Below are 9,145 nucleotides of genomic sequence, written 5' to 3' on the forward strand. Positions count from 1 at the left end.
TAAGGTATTATGAAACTGAAAATAATATAGCCAAGGACAAAATGCAGTCAGAAGGTGATCATTTTATTCAAATTAATTTTCATAAAGTAATTGTTGAGAATCAGAGTGCTGAGATGGTTTCACTATTAACCAAAACACTGCTATTCATCATAGAACATCAGTATGTATTTATTGGGCTCGAACATAGGTGACTTTTAATCTGAATATTTTCTCACACAGATGAAGTAACTGAGGTCCAGGGATGTTAATGAACATGCCTAGAGTCACCTGTTTAATGAGGTGAAAGTGAGACATGCAGAGCCAGCACTGATGAAGTTGAGCAAACTGAAACACATGACACACAGTTCTGAAGCATGTGGGCAAGAAATCAAATAGAAAATCATTCTGATAAAATCTTAGTAGAATAACATTTTTCAAGATGCATATTTTAGTACTAACATTTTAAATAAATTTTTATTAATGTTAATGGGGTGACATTAATAAATCAGGGTACATATATTCAAAGAAAACATGTCCAGGTTATCTTGTCATTCAATTATGTTGCATACCCATCACCCAGAGTCAGATTGTCCTCTGTCACCCTCTATCTAGTTTTTTTTGTGCCCTTTCTCCTCCCCCTTCCCCTCTCCCTTCTTCCCTCCCACCTCCTCCCTCTCCCCACCCCTGGTAACCACCACACTCTTGTCCATGTCTCTTAGTCTCGTTTTTATGTCCCACCAATGTATGGAATCATGTAGTTCTTGTTTTTTTCTGATTTACTTATTTCACTCCGTATAATGTTATCAAGATCCCACCATTTTGTTGTAAATGATCCGATGTCATCATTTCTTATGGCTGAGTAGTATTCCATAGTGTATATGTGCCACATCTTCTTTATCCAGTCATCTATTGAAGGGCTTTTTGGTTGTTTTCATGTTTTGGCCACTGTGAACAATGCTGCAATGAACATGGGGCTGCATGTGTCTTTACATATCAATGTTTCTGAGTTTTTGGGGTATATACCCAGTAGAGAGATTGCTGGGTCATAAGGTAGTTCTATTTTCAGTTTTTTGAGGAACCACCATACTTTCTTCCATAATGGTTGTACTACTTTACAGTCCCACCAACAGTGAATGAGAGTTCCTTTTTCTCCACAGCCTCTCCAACACTTGCTATTACCTGTCTTGTTGATAATAGCTAATCTAACAGTACTAACATTTTAAAACAAAACAAATATGTTTCAGGCATGAGAGCTTAGAAGTATATATTTCAAATGGTTTCCTAACCTTAGCAATCTAGCTGTGTATTTCTGGGTTTTAAAATGTCTGAATCCCATAGAAATAGCAGTTATGCCACTGAAATTTTAAAAATCTGTATGCTGTAGTTTAAGATAACATGAAAGTGCATACGCTGTTTCTATGCCCCAATGACATATATGATACTTGGGGCAGCTATGAAACCAGTGTTTAAACACCTTAAGATTAATCAAAGCAAAGGTCTGAAAGTGAATGAATGGAAAACATAAAGTGGTTCTTGTTCCTGGAGATGATTAAGCACCCTGAGATTTCATGATATGCATACTGTAATGGAAGGTGACTTAACAAGAATCGATTTAACCATGACAATTTCTTTTTTCCACTTCTGAAAATATTAGTCACACATATTGAAGGAAAGCATAAAAACATAAGTGTGTAAGGATGAAACTATAAAATCAAAATATTAAGGTCTCATAGATGATATTACTACATTAAAATATTTAACCGATATGTTAGTTATAATACAGACTACTTCAAACCAATTACTTTATCAAATTAAATACTGTACAGGTAAGGGTCATTAACAAAGGCAGTAAGTTATCTCAAATTGCATCTTTGATTAATTTATTAAGGTAATAATGTTTATGTAAACTGGTTTTCTTCCTTCCTTCCTTCCTTCCTTCCTTCCTTCCTTCCTTCCTTCCTTCCTTCCTTCCTTCCTTCCTTCCTTCCTTCCTTTCTCCCTCCCTCCCTTCCTCCCTTTTTTTCTTTCTTTTTTTCTTTTTTTATTCAGTGAGAGATGGGAGGCAGACAGACAGGTTCCTGTATGTGCCCCAACCAGGATCCACCCAATAAGCCAATTAGGGGGCTATGCTCTGCCCTTCTGGGGTGTTATTTCATTGCTCAGCAACCAAGCTCCTCTTAGGCCTAAGGCAGAGGCTATGGAGCCATCCTCAGCACTTGGGAATAACTCACTCCAATCAAGCCATGGCTATGGGAGGAAAAGAGAGAGAGAGAGAGAGGAGAAGTGAGAGCAGAGGGGTGGAGAAGCTGATGATCAATTCTCCTGTGTGCCCTGACCAGGAATCGAACCAGAGACATCCACATGCCAGGCCAGCGCTCTACCACTGACCCAACCAGCCAGGGCTTTAAACAGTTTAACAACTGTGTTAACCTTAACAAAATTCTTAGAAATTAAGTTCTGATAGAAAGTTATAATTTCTTTGTGATATTTTTACAGCAATATTTGAATATTTTTTAACTCCATAAGATTATTAGTAAGCCAATTATTCATGGTAATAATGGTAATGAAACTGCTATTTCAATAAAGAGAAATAAAGAAGGATATGGAAGATGGAAAAGGAAAGAGGGAAAAAAGCAGCCTTCAATAGATTAAAATCATGTTAAATCTTGGGAAAAACTTTCCCCATGAGAAAATCTGATTCTTTCTGGCTTTAACCAGCAATGTAACTTCCTCTTCAGTCTTAAGTCAATTGCAGTTAATCAATTCAACAGCACCCAAGAAGTTTGGCCTGATGATTAAAGAGCTCTGCAAAAGGGGCTTAGAAATAGACATGTGGGATTCTATGCATAAAGGCAAAGGATCCATAATATTTTGCAACATTAGCAAGCATTCCCTGTTCACTTTCCATAATTATGTGAAAAAAATCTCTCCTTATAGTATCAGATAAGTTGCTAAAATTTTGTTTTATAACATAAAGTTATAATTCACCTCTCTATATTTTCAGTGTCTATATCTCCCATGAGAATATGAGAACAAAAGTGAGGGACCATTTTTTACTTTTATTAGTTTTTAAAATTTTATTTATTATTTATTTTATTTTTATTATTTTATTTTACTACTTTATCCATAGTGCATAGTTAGCACATTGCCTGGAAACAAGTGTGTGTGTGTGTGTGTGTGTGTGTGTGTATATGTGCATACATGTATATAGATATTGATATAGATAAATATTATAATATTTTTAAACCAGTGCATGGCCTGACCAAGCAGTGGTGCAGTGGATAGAGCATTGAACTGGGACGCAGAAGATCCAGATTCGAAACCCAGAGGCCACTGGCTTGGACATGGCATCATAGATACGACCCCATGGTTGCTAGCCTGAGCCCAAAGGTTGCTGGTTTGAAGCCCAAGGTCACCGGTTTGAGCCCAGGGTCACTGTTTTGAGCAATGGGTCACTTGATCTACTGTAACCCCCCCCCCCCAGGTTAAGGCACATATGAGAAAGCAAACAATGAACAACTAAGGTGCTGCAACGAAGAATTATTGCTTCTCATCTCTTTCCCTTCCTGTCTATCTGTCCCTATCTGTCTCTCTCTCTAACTCTGTCAAAAAAAAAAAAAAATCAATGCATGAATATTGGGCATTCTTATGATTTTAGAATAACTATGGGTTTTTATCTCTGTATTTTTGGCATTTGTATGGACACTAGTACATTGCCCAATTTCATCTTTGGGAGCCAGTATCTGGTGTTCAGTGCCACTCATTTTATACCAAATTGGCTTCCTCACTAAGCAACATTATCTGCATTTATAAAGAGCCTCAATACTTTCTAGACATTATAAGGTTATTAAATACTTTTTTTTCTTTTTTCTTAAGTGAGATGCATTAGGTAGAGAGACAGGCTCCCACATGCACCTGGTCCTGGATTCACCTGGAAATCCCCCTACAGGTGAGGCTCTGCCAATCTGGGGCCGTTGCTCTGTTGCTCAGCAACTGAGTTATTTTAGTGCCTGAAATGAGGCCATGGAACCATGCTCAGTGCCTGGGACCAACCTGCTCCAACAGAGCCATGGCTGTAGGAGAGGAAGAGAGAGATAGAGAGAAAGAAAGGAAGGGGGGAGGGGTGGAGAAGTAGATGATTGCTTCCCCTATGTGCCCTGACTGGGAATCTAACCCATATGCTGGGCTGATGCTCTACTACTGAGCCAACTTGCCAGGGCCTTGACTGATTCTTTAAGTAGATATTTTTTATACTGACAGATGCCTGAATGGGAGCTTTGTAACACTCCTTGGAATTTGTTTCTTGCAGATGTGGGTAGCCCAGGAAAATAGGGAGAACGGATTCAAAGAAGAAGCAGTGTTGCCTGATACCCTTGAATAATTTTTCTGTTAAAACTTTTTTTTTACCCATTTCTTACCTCTCATAAATCCAACATTTAACCTAAAGTAGTATGGTGCAACAGTAAAATTTATATTTATACTCTAAAGATTTATAATTAATCCCCAATACCCTGCTGTTGTTTGAACTAAGAATCATGAAAATGAGACTAGACATTCTACAGATCCTTTAAATATTTAATAACCTCAGCATTATCTTTCATAACATCAATTATTCATCATTATATAGAACTGATGTTAGATTGTACACATACTTACAGATTTTTAAATAATTTTATACTTGGTGCATTATTTTTCTTATTTAAATATATATATAATTGTTGTGAAAGTTTTTAATTATCTTTAGAAAGGATCAATATTCTTAGCTCAGAAATTATTGTTTTCAAATGCACAGCAAGGTTCTTTGGAAAATGCTATCTCTGCATCTTTGGTTTCCTGATAACCAACTACCAGAATTTTATATGAAACAATAACTCAGTAGCTTCCAAGAGTTTGGAACAAAAATGAGATAAAGGCTAATTTTAAACCAAAAAGAAAACAAAAAGAAAAAGAAGGAAAAGATGAGAATTTTATGTGACAAAATTATAGTCATTGTAATTTTTAATTCCAACTTAATTTTATAAGACCTTCCACACAGTTAAGTGTTTAATACATATTAAATAAAGTATATAACAAGCCAATACTGAACAATATTTTCATGATCTATAGACTATTTTATAGTCAAAGACCAGCTATATCAATGACTCAATAACCTTCCTTGACTCTGAGGCTTTCACAACTCCTAACATAGGGCAGAATTAATGATCATATCCTCATTTATTATATGTAAAAGTCAGAGAAAGTAAATATCATACTTAAACTAAGTCATCTTCTTTTACCTCAGATGAGAGAAAATCAGTTAAAAGTCTAAAGTAAATTATATTTGTTTTTCTTCATAATGTTGCTCTTTCAGAAAATTTTCCTTTTCAAATGCATGTCCTAGACACTATAATATATAAGTCCTCTCTTTTCTTTTAACCTGGAATTCTCATTTTCATGAATTCTAAATCTTTGCACTTCACTTTTCTCATGTTACTACCTTTTCTTTTAATTATATTTATCCTTTATCTCAGTTGTCCCCAACCTTTTTTTGGGCCACGGACCAGTTTAATGTCAGAAAATATTTTCATGGACCAGCCTTTAAGGTGGGATGGATAAATGCACAAATAAAATTATGCTACTGGTGTAAAAACTGTGATATTTTTAAATATAATTGTCAAACTTACGAGACAAGCATCAAGAGTGAGTCTTAGACGGATGTAATAGAGAGAATCTGGTCATTTTTTAAAAATAAAACATCATTCAGACTTAAATATAAATAAAACGAAAATAATGTAAGTTATTTATTCTTTCTCTGCGGACCGGTACCAAATGGCCCACACACCGGTACCAGTCCGCGGCCTGGGGATCGGGGACCACTGCTTTATCTGATCTATTCTAGGGCTCCAAAGAGATCATAGGCTAATCTAATCCCTCATTCACCACAGAGAGGGCCGCATCTTAACACACTAGGTATATTTTACATAATCTTTGATAAATCTTTAATTTTTAACATAGTTATAAACAAATTCACTGAAATGTTTATTCTAATTTTCACTTAAGGGTTGGCATAAATGTTTGGTAATACCTGTTTGGGTACAACAGTGAAGGTCATCAGTGCAGAGTCTGAAAGGTTTGTTTTAAGAATTGTGTGGGAAGATCTCCTCACCAGTTTATGTTGTTTTACCATTTTACTTACCAGAGATATGCTAGCAAAGTCCTAGGCTATAGTCTTAGGCTATTGTTGAATGTCTCAAGAGCTAAAATAAGGCATCAAGATATTACCCCAAAGATAAACATAACTAAAGCCACAAAATCATCTGTGAATAATCGTGGTGGAATCACCACAGGTCATTATGACCACATGTTCTTTAACACTCCTTGCAGTGAAAGGTAGTGGCTGTCTTCTCCCCTGTGTATAGTCTGGCTGGGACTGCTTTGATCTGGATAGAATGACCAGGATAATATAGATATTATGAAGAAGGCTTCAGGAGGACTGACAGCTTCTGCTTTGGTCTTATGGATCTTTAAGCTACATGTAAAATGAAGGAGAAGTCCTGATGCTGCATAGAGAAGATGAAGGACTCAACTGAATCCCATCTCTCTTCTGTCCCCACCATGGTTCAAGCATTTGAATGAAACTGAAAGAGACCTTGCAGATCAGACAAGCAGTGAGCTGAATGGCACCAAGTTTACTCTGTCATGCCATGTGAGGAAAAGTATCACCCCGTCAAGCCCTATCCAAGTGCCCAACCCACAAAAACTATGAGATAATATAACATGGTTTTTATTTTAGGTAACTATTTGTTGGGATGATTTATTATGCAGCAATTAATAAGCAGAACAACAGAGCACTTTGTGTCATTTCAGCAGTCTGGATGTTCCTCGCACCCACCTGGGAGCACTCTAAGCTGCTTTTCCAAAGCAATCCCCCAAAAAACAGGGAGGCCTGTCCTGACATCAGACATTGAAGACTTCTCTAAATGACAAATTTCTAGTCATGCCCTTTGAGCAAACTATTACATTAATAAGTAATTCTATTATATGTTTGATCCTCTAATGGCCTAATGAATAAGAAGAGAAAAAGACGAAGTTTAAAAAATGTCCAAAAATTTTCTTTATGAAATATAAAATACATGGTAACAATAAGGTATCACTATAGTCCAACTTTGTGAATACTTTTCTCAGTGAAACATTTCAGACTGAAAAAAACCTTAGTCTGAAACCAGGGAACTAAATGGTGTTGTATAAGAAAAGCACTGTTGCCTGACCAGGCGGTGGCACAGTGGATAGAGCGTCAGACTGGGATGTGGAAGATCCAGGTTCGAGACCCCGAGGTTGCCAGTTTCAGCGCAGGCTCATCTGGCTTGAGCAAAAAGCTCACCAGCTTGAACCCAAGGTCGCTGGCTCAAGCAAGGGGTTATTCAGTCTGCTGAAGGCCCACAGTCAAGGCACATATGAGAAAGCAATCAATGAACAACTAAGGTGTTGCAATGCGCAATGAAAAACTAATGACTGATGCTTCTCATCTCTCCATTCCTGTCTGTCTGTCCCTATCTATCCCTCACTCTGACTCTCTCTCTGTCTCTGTAAAAAAATAAAATAAAAATAAAATAAAAAGCACTGTTAAAACAATCCAACAACCAAACAAGGAAACTTTTTAAATAAATCTTAAGAAAAAGGTGTGTTTTAAAATTATTTAAGATATAATTCATATGCCATTAGATTCACCTTTTTATAGTGTACCACTCAGTGCTTTTTAGTATATTTATAAAGTTGTACAACGATCACCACTAATTCCAAAACATTTTTATTACCCATAAAAAAAAACTTGTACCCAGGAGATATCTTTTAGGAATAGAAAAAGTTGATGGTGATAATTAGAAAAACAATTTAGGACAAATGTAGATTCAAACATAACAGCTGCAAGTAAGAAAGGGGACAAAATGAGTACAAAAAAGAGTTAATACAACAGGCTTGAAACTGTTATTCAAAAGGTTGCTTCAAGGGTTGGCCCTTAACTTTCACCTGGGAACTTGACTGGTGAATAGTCACCCACACTGATATAATAAGAGTATCTGACTGTGTGTAAACTCTATGAATAATGTGATTAATACTATTATTTACTTTCTTTGGGGAGTCTGGTAAGTGATAGGCCAAAATACGTACATGACCCCAATCCCAAATTTAGGCACTCAGTCTCTAACATGCTTCTCTGGTAGAAGACACTTCGTTTATGCTGTCACAACTTGTTGCAGGAAGAATTAAGGATATCATGTGCAACTCCTTGAGAGAGGACACTTGGAAGCTTGTGCTTGGTTTCCAATGGACTGTGCCCCTTGTGCCTTTTCCCTTTACTGATTTTGCTGTGTGTCCTTTCATTGTAATAAATCTTTGTCGTGGCAATATACTGTGTCCTATGAGTCCTTGTGATGAATCACAAAACCTGAGAGTGGTTTAGGGATTGTCCAACAAAGCATGTTGAAGATGACCAGTCTTTAATTACTCTCTACAGCATTTTACAATTCTGCTCTAAAATCCTTTCATTATGTTCTTAATAATCACAACAACATTTGAAAAATTAACAGCTATGACTTTGCTCCAACTTTGCGGCTCTGTTTCTAACTTTGTTGTTAGGGAGACAGAAAATGAAATACATGGCACAAGTGGGACTAGAATTTTGTCCAGTAGCCTTGGAAAAACAAAGAAACTTATGCTTATTTGCTATAGAGAAACTAATTGTAGATATGTGGCACATGGGAATAAATTGGAGAGTTCTTCTAGGTTTGCCTAATCAAGGACTAAAAGTTAATATTGGAAGAACAAAATCTACAACTTCATATTGAACAAGGAATTGTTTTTTAAAAATCCCTGTTGTAGAGGCAGATTAAGGTCGTTTGAGGCCTTGGGCACAGAAGAAAAATATTGGGCCCCTTAAACAAGAGAGAGATGAAAAATAAAAATACATGTTAACCATATTTTTAAATAAATAAAAAATATTATGTACTATTAATGTTAAAATTGCACATAGAAACCAAACTTGGTGTCATTAGAAAAAAGTGTAAAGTTGGGGTTTTGCTAGGCCCTTCAGAAGTTAGGGCCCAGGGCGCATGACCAGTGTGCTCGCCATTAAATTCACCTCTGCTCTGTTGTCACAAAGAGTTTTTCTTTATACCCACACAAAGGTGAG

This window comes from Saccopteryx leptura, chromosome 8 (genome assembly GCF_036850995.1).
Source record: "Saccopteryx leptura isolate mSacLep1 chromosome 8, mSacLep1_pri_phased_curated, whole genome shotgun sequence".
In the NCBI taxonomy this organism is placed as follows: Eukaryota; Metazoa; Chordata; class Mammalia; order Chiroptera; family Emballonuridae; genus Saccopteryx; species Saccopteryx leptura.